Raw genomic sequence first — 9,608 nt, forward strand, 5'->3', positions numbered from 1 at the left:
TCCTCCTTTCAATCACACATATCAGTATCACCCTTTGACTAAAGAGGACATTGCCAACGAACCATTCATGGTTTATGGCAAACCAACTGGTTTTGTTTCAGGAGGCACTATTAATGTTGAAAATACTATTGTTTTTACTTCCCTTGCAGATCAATCCATAAATCAGTAAAAGCAAGAAGCTGAGGGATATGTTTCTAATAATAAAAATGTGTCTGAACCTGTTGTTTCTGTTTCAAATGATAACTCTTTTGTTTCTGATGTTAAAATCAAAGATACATCTTGTGATGCTTCTGCATCGGATCATGTTGAGTTGATTTTTTTGATATATTTGATGAATTATTTGATAATCCTGATGTTCCTGTGCTCCTGATGTTTCTGTTACAAGTACACCCACTCGACAAATCACACAACCTGATTCACCCTCACCTATCGCACAATCTGATTCTTGCACATGTTCTTGTAGAAAAAGTAAGAGTGTCATTAAAGAAAATAAATCTGAAAAAGGCAATACCAATTCTAATAACAATAAACAGATTTGATTCAATTGTGGTACTACTGGTCGCATCGCTAGGAATTGTTCCAATCGGGCTTTTGTGCATTTTTTGTCACCAAGAGGAGAGAACGAGTCTAGAGGAAGGTCTTTAACTAGAAAGTCCTCAAGAGCTTGTTCTCGAGATGATGATTGGAAGGCTAATCAAAACAAGAAAATGGCAGCTTTTCAAAAGAACAAACATGTTTTCAATAACAAAGTCACAAACAGCTTGCCAAAATCGAACAAGGCTCAGCCGAGATCGGTTTCGTCAAAGAGAGGATCTGGATCTTCAACCACTTCTGGTAGAAAATCTAATGCTCAAAGAAAACTGAAAAGAAAAATGTTTCAAAACAATTAGTGATTGTTCAGAAATCTAAATATCAGTAGGTGTCCAAATTAACTTCCAACCAATCATTGTCATCCTCTGAAAGTGTTTTACATGATGATTCAAAATTAAAGGGTTTAAAAGATAAATCTGTGATTGTAAAGGGTCAACCCAAGAAAGTAATGACCTGGGTCCCCAAATCTAAATGATCTCGCTCATATTGCAGGGACAGTTACGGAGGAATGTCGTCAGACCTTGGTATGTCGACATCGGTTGCTCCCGGCATATGACAGGAGACATCTCCTAATTGACCGACATTCAGACTTTTAATGGGGGATTCGTTTCCTTTGCGGGTGGAGAAGGCGAAAAAATCACTCAGAGAGGAACTGTGACAAACGGAGTGCTGAGTTTCGAGAACGTCAACTATGCTCCCGAGTTAAAGCACAACTTGTTGAGCGTCTCTCAGATTTGTGACAAGGGTTATTCAACGCATTTTACTGATAAAGAGTGTCTGATCTTAAAGCTAGGCATTGTCATCCCAGATGAGTGGATTCTTGTTAAATCAAAGCGGGATGGAAATGAATACATTATAGACATGAACAGTAACATTCCTGAACAAGTCACCTGCCTCTTTTCAAAAGTCTCAAAACAGAATGCTATGCTGTGGCACCGACGACTCGGTCATGAGAATGCTAAGAATCTGAATCGTCTTGCTAAAAATGAAATGGTGTGTGGTCTTCCTTTCAGAGACTTCATAACATTTGAAAAATGTGTGTCATGTGCCGAAGGAAGGCATCACAGGAAACCACACCTGCCAAAACAGATCAATTTAATCAGCAAGGTGCTCCAATTGTTGCACATGGATTTATTTGGTCCGGTCAATGTCCTAAGCGTTAATAGAAATTCATATTGTCTGGTTCTGATTGATGACTTCTCGCGTTTCACGTGGGTTTTCTTCTTATCCAACAAAGCTGGGGTATCTGATCTGATCAAGAAGTTCATCGTAATGATAGAGAACCAAACAAATAACCGGGTGAAGGCGCTTCGAACTAATAATGGAACAGAATTCAAGAATGCGGTTCTTGATCACTTTTGCGCAGAAAAGGGTATCATGCGTCAATTCAGTTTAGTTCGCACACCTCAGCAAAACGGTGTTGCTGAACGGAGGAATCGAACGCTGCAAGGACGATGTTGTGTGACTCCAAATTACCTGTTTTCTTTTGGGATGAGGCGATCAACACCACATGTTATGTTCAGAATCGTGTTTTAATCAACAAAGCCCAAATGAAAACTCCATACGAAATTCTATATGGTCACAAGCCATCTGTCAGCCATTTCCGCATATTTGGCGGCCCTTGTACCCTTCTTCACCTGGAGTCCAACCTGAAGTTTAATGCCAAAGCTGATGAATGCTATTTTGTGGGGTATGCTGCTCGCACTGCATACCGGGTCTACAACAAAAGAACAAAGCAAATTGTAGAATCCTTTGATGTGCGTTGGCTGGAGGAGAATGAAACAAATGCTAGAGTGGGTCCTGATTGTCTGTTTGACTACACGTCATTGTTCAAATAGTTCAATGTGTGTTCAGATAGTTTATATGGTTCTACTTTTGGTTTGAAGACTGTACTTGAAGATGAAAACAAAGAAGTTGTTTACATACCACCGATAGTGTCTTCTGCAATTCCTACGGTGGAGTCATCTGTTCCAATTACTTGTCCAGAATCTCCAAGTCAACAAAATGCTCCAGATGCTCATGCTACACCTCTAACTCCTAATGAAAGAGAGTTCATATCTAGAGATGCTTCCGCTGTTACTCAAAATTTTATGGAACTTCTCTTTCCTAAGCAAATCGCAAATGAGTTTGTGGCAGATCCTACTAATGAGACCGGTTCGTCTGAAGTGGATCATTCGGCAAATGATGGAGTTATAAACATTCACAATATTCCTGTTTCACTCAATGACATTAGCCAGGAGATACCTTCACTCATTCAACGCGATCATCCGATCGATAATGTCATTGGCCAGCTGGGTGATGGTATTAGAATAAGAAGCTAGAGTGGAAATGTTAATCAATGTCTCTATTCTTGCTTTATCTCTCAAATAGAGCCAAATAACGTTGAAATGACTTTGAATGAGACCAGCTGGGTAGATGCTATGCACGAAGAGTTAAATCAATTTGAAAAACTCAGGGTTTGGACGCTGGTTGAACTTCCTAAAGGGCAAAAAGTCTCTTGACACACGCTGGGTATACCACAATAAGCAAGATGACTCTGGAGTCATAGTACGCAATAATGCAAGATTGGTGGTTTGTGGGTTTAGACAAATTGAGGGTTTTGACTACAATGAGGTTTATGCTCCGGTGGCTCGCTTGAAGGCTATTCGTATCTTCCTTGCATACGCTTCCTACATGAACTTCACTGTTTATCAGATGGATATCAAGACAGCCTTCTTGTATGGCAAAGTGAAGGAAGAAATCTATGTTGATCAACCTCCTGTGTTTATTAACTCGAAGTTTCCCAATCATGTCTACAAGTTGGACAAGGCGTTGTATGGGTTACACCAAGCTCCTCAAGCGTGGTATGCAACTCTCACAAAGCACTTGCTCGAACATGGATATTTTCGCGGCACTATCAAACTTTGTTCATCAAGCATGTGGGTAATGATCAGATTCTAGTACAGATCTATGTTGACCACATTATCTTCGGGTCTACAAGTCCACAGCTTTGCACAGAGTTCGAAGGAGTGATGAAAAAGAGGTTCGAGATGACTTCGTTAGGCGAAATAACCATGTTTTTGGGGGCTTCAAGTCCAACAAAGATCAACCAGAATTTTGATCCATCAAGCAAAGTATGTGGTCGATATACTTGAGAAGTTCGTGTTTCAAGACGCAAAACCTGCCTTGACGCCAATGGCTGAGAGACCCCTGCTGACTCCAGATACTGATGGCAAATCCGTAGATCAAACTCATTACAGATCGATGATCGGTTCGTTGATGTATCTAACTGCAAGCCGTCCAGACATCATGTTTGCAGTTTGTCAATGCGCATGCTATCAGGGTAATCCTAAACTTTCACGTCTTATTGTTGTCAAAACAATCTTTCGGTATCTCAAAGGTAGCCCAAATTTGGGTCTTTGGTATCCAAAAAATTCTGAATTTTATTTATATGTTTTTGCTGACAGTAATTATGGAGGCTGTGAGCTTGACAGGAAATCTACATCAGGAGAGTGTCAATTCCTTTGTGACCATCTGGTGTCTTGGCAGTGCAAGAAACAGCACATCGTCTCAACCTCAACAGCAGAAGCTGAATATGTTGCTGCCTCTACTTGTTGCTCTCAAGTTATATGGATCCAACATCAGCTGTTGGATTAAGGTTTGAATTATTTAGAAACCCCTATATTTTGTGATAATGAGGCTGCAATTCATATTGCTAAAAATCCAGTCCAACACTCGAAAACCAAGCACATTGACATCAAAATTCATTTCATCAGAGATTGTTATGAGCGTTCGCTCATTCGGTTGGAACACGTTCCCACTGCTAATAATGTGGCGGATCTGTTCACAAAGCCGTTCAACAAAGATCAATTCAATGTGCTTGTGAGCTTTTTGAAAATGATTCGTTTTGAGGACTAACTTTTGTTTTATGATAGTTTAAATTTGTGCATTTTACATTTCATTCTCACCCATGCAAGTTTAAATTTGCGCATTTTACATTTCATTCTCTCCCATGCACAAATTTAGGGGGAGAAATAAACAAAAACCAAACAAAATTAGAAAATCAAAAATCCAAAAATAGTGTTATTTCTGTTTTATTTTTTTTCAGAAAATATTCCAAAAACCCAAAAACATTAGAAAATCATAAATTAAAAATATGTTGTTAATAGTTTTTGTTTGTAGGTGATGTGTTGGGAAGTGATATAGTCATGTGATAATAGGCAATCTGAATCTATGTAAGGTACCAAAGTCGAATTGTCTTAGTTCTGTGCTCGATGCGCTAGTAGGCTCGAAAGTTTTTCAAAATGGACTTGACTAGGATCAGTTGAACTTAAGGTGTTTAGAGACTTGACAAATTTTGACCTCGATAGTTCCATTTAGTCTGACAATATGACGCTTGGGTAGGTTGATCAGAGAGATATACATGGGAATCTGCGGATACACTAAATGATCTATATCTAGAACCGTGGATTGATTTTTACTCGATGTGCGGACTTTGTCCTTAATTCCGGTATTGACAGGGCAACTGGGAAATTCCGATAACTTAGGTCTGTAGAAAATTGTTTTCTTTCTTTCTATATGTTCGTCATATGTTGCTTCCTCTGCTGATTGGAACATATCCGACCTGGAATGCAACATATGCAACTCTGTCTCTTTGCATCCTCTTCTATGCTATTCTTTCTATCTGTTAATCATATACTATCTCCTTTGCGTGATTAACAATCCGACCTGGTACAAAGTATATGCAACCTTCTACTTCTCAATCCCTCTAAACTCTAGTCAGTCATATGTTTCACTCTCTATGTGATTGGAAGAGATCCGACCTGAGTGGACAACATATGCATTCTAAATCTATTTTCCTCTTTAATAATTGTCTGCTCACCTGAAGCAAGGAGTATTCTGGAAGTTCTTGATTATTGGAGTATACCAGGAAGCGGGAAACACATTCTAATACAATTAAAATTGAACACTTATATGTTGTATGTAGATCTCGCTGCTCAATTTAGGTGGATAATAATATCCTTGGTTGTCATCAGCTGAATGGTCCTTAGGATGTATATCTAGATTCATAGGATCTAAGGTCTTGTCACTCTTAGCTTGTCCAAAACTTATCACAAATCTTTCGTGTTTAAGTGGACTACAATACCGGCGATCGGCCAGACATAGATGTAAGGTAGAGGTACCGATAAGCGGACTAAGGCTGTCTAATAACTTTGGGGTATTGGACTTTGTTTTATACAGTGTGGATTGTAGCCCAATTTTTCAACCGGATATATAAAGGAGTTTAAAGTCGAAATCAACTCCACCCTCTCATTTTCTGAGTTCTCGGCCGCAATCTCCCTGTTTCTCTCTCTCTCTCTCTCTCTCTCTCTCTCTCTAAAAAAAATTGTGAAGTTTTGAGAAATTGATCCATTGAAACTATAGGTATGCCAATTCTAATCGTGGATATGTGATTATCGCATCAAATCGACGTGTATTGAGGCTTTAATCGAAGAAAAATCATTTTCGGTGTTTACGGCCAGCTGTTTACGGCCGTAAACTCCATTTACGGCCATGAGTTTACGGTCGTAAACCCCTATTGAGCGTAAACTCTTTTTGGTCAATAAAATTCTGAAATTTTTTTAAAAGGCCTAACTAAAATGATTATTGAGAAAAACATAAATTTCAATTGATTAAATATTTTGTGTTCTCATTTGGCTTGTTTTTGTGCAGACTGAAATGGCAGAACTCAAATTTGCTGACAGTCACAACATGACAATCCTTCTGGCTGAACCTCCTATTGCTCATGGAGAGTTCAAGCCAATGATTAATGGGTTAAGGGAATGCTGCTTGTCCACTGCTCTTACCGTGAATCCTGTTGTCTATCAAGGAATCATCAAAGAGTTCTGGAAGTTTGCTAAGTTGAAGAAAGGAAATGATAGATCTATATCTGTTGAAGCTGATGTAAAAGGGTGCAAAGTTATCATAACAGAGCAATCCATCAGAGACGCCTTACAAATTGACGATCAATCTACCTTCCTTATTGAAAATTGCAATTGATGAGGCTCAAGAAATTCTTGATAAGATGGGCTACGAAGGCGGATTTCCTCCCACAATAAAGAAATTATTGCCACCTTACTGGAGATTCTTGGCTCACATCTTTGTGTACTGCATATCTGGCAGACGGACTGGTGCTGATGAGATCTCATTAAGAAACACATGAGACATTACCGCTCTTGCTGCAAAAATCAATTTCAACTTCTCAAGGTTTATCCTGGACGAATTTGTTGTGAACATCAACACGAAGACTAGAGACACATTCTTGATGTATCCCAGGTTTATTCAGGTGTTCATTGATGTGTAATTTCCTGAAATAGTCAAAGACGGAGAAACCCTGGATATGAAGTCTCTTGGTCCACACACTGTTGGGTTGATCAAACAAAATCGAAAAGGAAAAGTCGTTTTTCAAGGAAAGTTTCCCCTGGTGAAGTTTGGCAAGTTTGCTGAGTTGAGTGAGGCATCTGAGTCTCATGTTTCATCTGACCGTGTGACCTCTGAAGATGATATCCTTTCTGAAGACGATGTCATTCCGGTTTCCGATCACAAAGATGATGAAGCTACTCCTACTGCCATTGTAGCTGAAGAGCATGACCTTCACTCTGTACAGGTTGAGAGTGATTTCAGCAAAGAAAATGATTCCCTTGAGGATTTGGATCTTTCGGGGTTTGACATGGATGATACTCTTTTGAATCTTGGAGCCAATGCAAACCTCTTGTCAAATGAGGATATTGACTCTTTCTTTGACACTATCCATGATGTTGCTCATCCAGCAACGAAGATAAGGGAGTCAGAAGACATTCTTAAGACTACGCCTCCTTCTCCAAAACAAATGGCTAAAACTTCAACTCCTATGGAGACATCTTCAGAGATTCCTCCCTCTGAGAATGTTCCTCTTACTATTGAGCCAACATTGAGTGAACCTCTGACAACTCAGACCTCCTTGCCTTCATTGAAGTGGAGAAAACTTGATCCTAGACCGGCTGTATTTGTGCCTGCACTATCTCAAGGCCTGGAAACTCCACCAATTACTACTTTTGTTGCTACTTCACCTATTCCATCCAATGAAGGACTGAGCACATTTTATGAAGCTGGTGGTTCCTCAGTTCCTTCGGGAGCGTCTCCTCTTAGTCCCTATCATGAAGTTTCCTCTGAGAGGCTTGCTCTACATTTGGCCCACAAACAAAGCTCAGTGCCTCCCTCCCAAGCTAAGGGAATTTTTATTGAGGAAGGCCACTCAAAAGAGGATGATCCCACCATAACTGGACTTCAAAAGGAAATCAGCGTGCTTAATCAGAAGAATATTTAGCTTGATATGCAGGTGGCTGATCTTGAAGCTGAAAAGGTCCAACTTAAAATTCAGGTTGCAAATCTTGAAGCGGATAAAACCCTAAAAACTCAGCAAATTTCGGATCTACAAACCCATCTGGGAGCCTTGACTGCAAGTTATTTTGATCTTAAGAAGAAGCTGGCAGAAGAATTTGGCGACAAATTCAAGTCTTCAGTTCAACATTTCAACGATGGCCAGTCTGCTAATCAACAAGTTCAAGAACCCCCTGTTGACCCGCCCACTCAAAGAAGAACTACGATTATCGATCGCTTCGACAAAGAACCAGCTCAAGCACCAAACGTTGTTGCACTCAAACATGCCAAGTTAGCAGCTTCTGACAAGAAAAAGCAACTTCTTTTCAAGAAATCCTCTGATCAGAATGCTTCTAAAGATCAACCCAAAGTCACTGTCACTGACCTTGAAAGGAAAAAATTTCTACATGAGTACGGTAACAGATCCGGAATTTTCTCATGGGGCTTTCATGACGGGCTAAACATGTGGTTAGTAAGACGCAAAAGCAAAAATGTGGAGTATTACAAAGAATTCCATGATTTCAGTTTCTGGACTAGGGCTGATCTTTCAGAACTAGCAAGTGCTCCATTTGCAAATCCTTCTGGAGACCCAAAGGCAACTCATTTCAAGCTATTATTGGAGGACCAAGTAAAGAAGGGATTCTCTGGCATGAAGACTACTGAGTCTTTTATTAAAAGCTTCCCTAAAGTACTGGATCCCAAGACAAATAAGCCTTTTTAGACTGTTATGTGGCTTCCAACCAATCAAGTCAGACAGATTTCGGTGCTGCAGAACTTTAGTGATGGATCTCTTGCTAAAATGCTTTACTAGGTCTATGATGAAACAACTGCGACTGCTGTCATAAAATTCCAAGATGGCTGCTTTTGCCTATTCGACAAACAAGACCTACTTCAATTTGGGAAGTAGGATATTCATCAACTGGCCCTACATCAGATCAAGGTAGTTGAAGATATTTTCGAGCCTGCTGTGCGAAAGAGTACACAACAATGGTTGCTGAGATTATTGCGAAAGGAATGTGGCAAGGGGCAATGAGGGGTCTGACGTGCTTATAATTGAAAAAGATTGAGTTACAGCTAGCCCCAAACCAAGGGGGATTGAAGGGTCCATGTTATGGTTTGGGCTAGGCTTTTGGATGTGTAGGTCATTTGTACTTTGAGTCTTGTAATAGAAGTGTTTTTGGTGTGTTTACAGCCGTAAACCTGTTTACGGCCGTAAAACTGTTTACGGCCAAGTCCAGTTTACGGTCATGTTTTCTCCCCTATATATAGGATCAGTCTGTGTCTGTTAGTTGTTGATGATCCATAGAGTTTACGGTCATTATCAGAGTTGTACCAGACGTTTTCTGAATACAAATGTGTGCAAGCTTTGATTCATTCTTCTTCTACTCAATTCTCATCTTATTTGATTGTTAGATTACTTGATCACTGGTTAAGATCCTGTTTCTAGGACCTTACATTAACCAACTAATTCTTGGGTATAATAATAATAATCCAAGCAATAGCCCAAATACGCACCCCGATCATTGCCCAAAATAGGGCTTCCCGATTTTTAGGGTTTCCACATAAAATAATAACTAAGGTTAGTGTTCCACACTTAACCCCTTAAGGACGTAATTCATTAAGTCCAATATTGCATTAAG

This window comes from Lactuca serriola, chromosome 4 (genome assembly GCF_051521515.1).
Source record: "Lactuca serriola cultivar US96UC23 chromosome 4, Lser_US96UC23_V15, whole genome shotgun sequence".
In the NCBI taxonomy this organism is placed as follows: domain Eukaryota; kingdom Viridiplantae; phylum Streptophyta; class Magnoliopsida; order Asterales; family Asteraceae; genus Lactuca; species Lactuca serriola.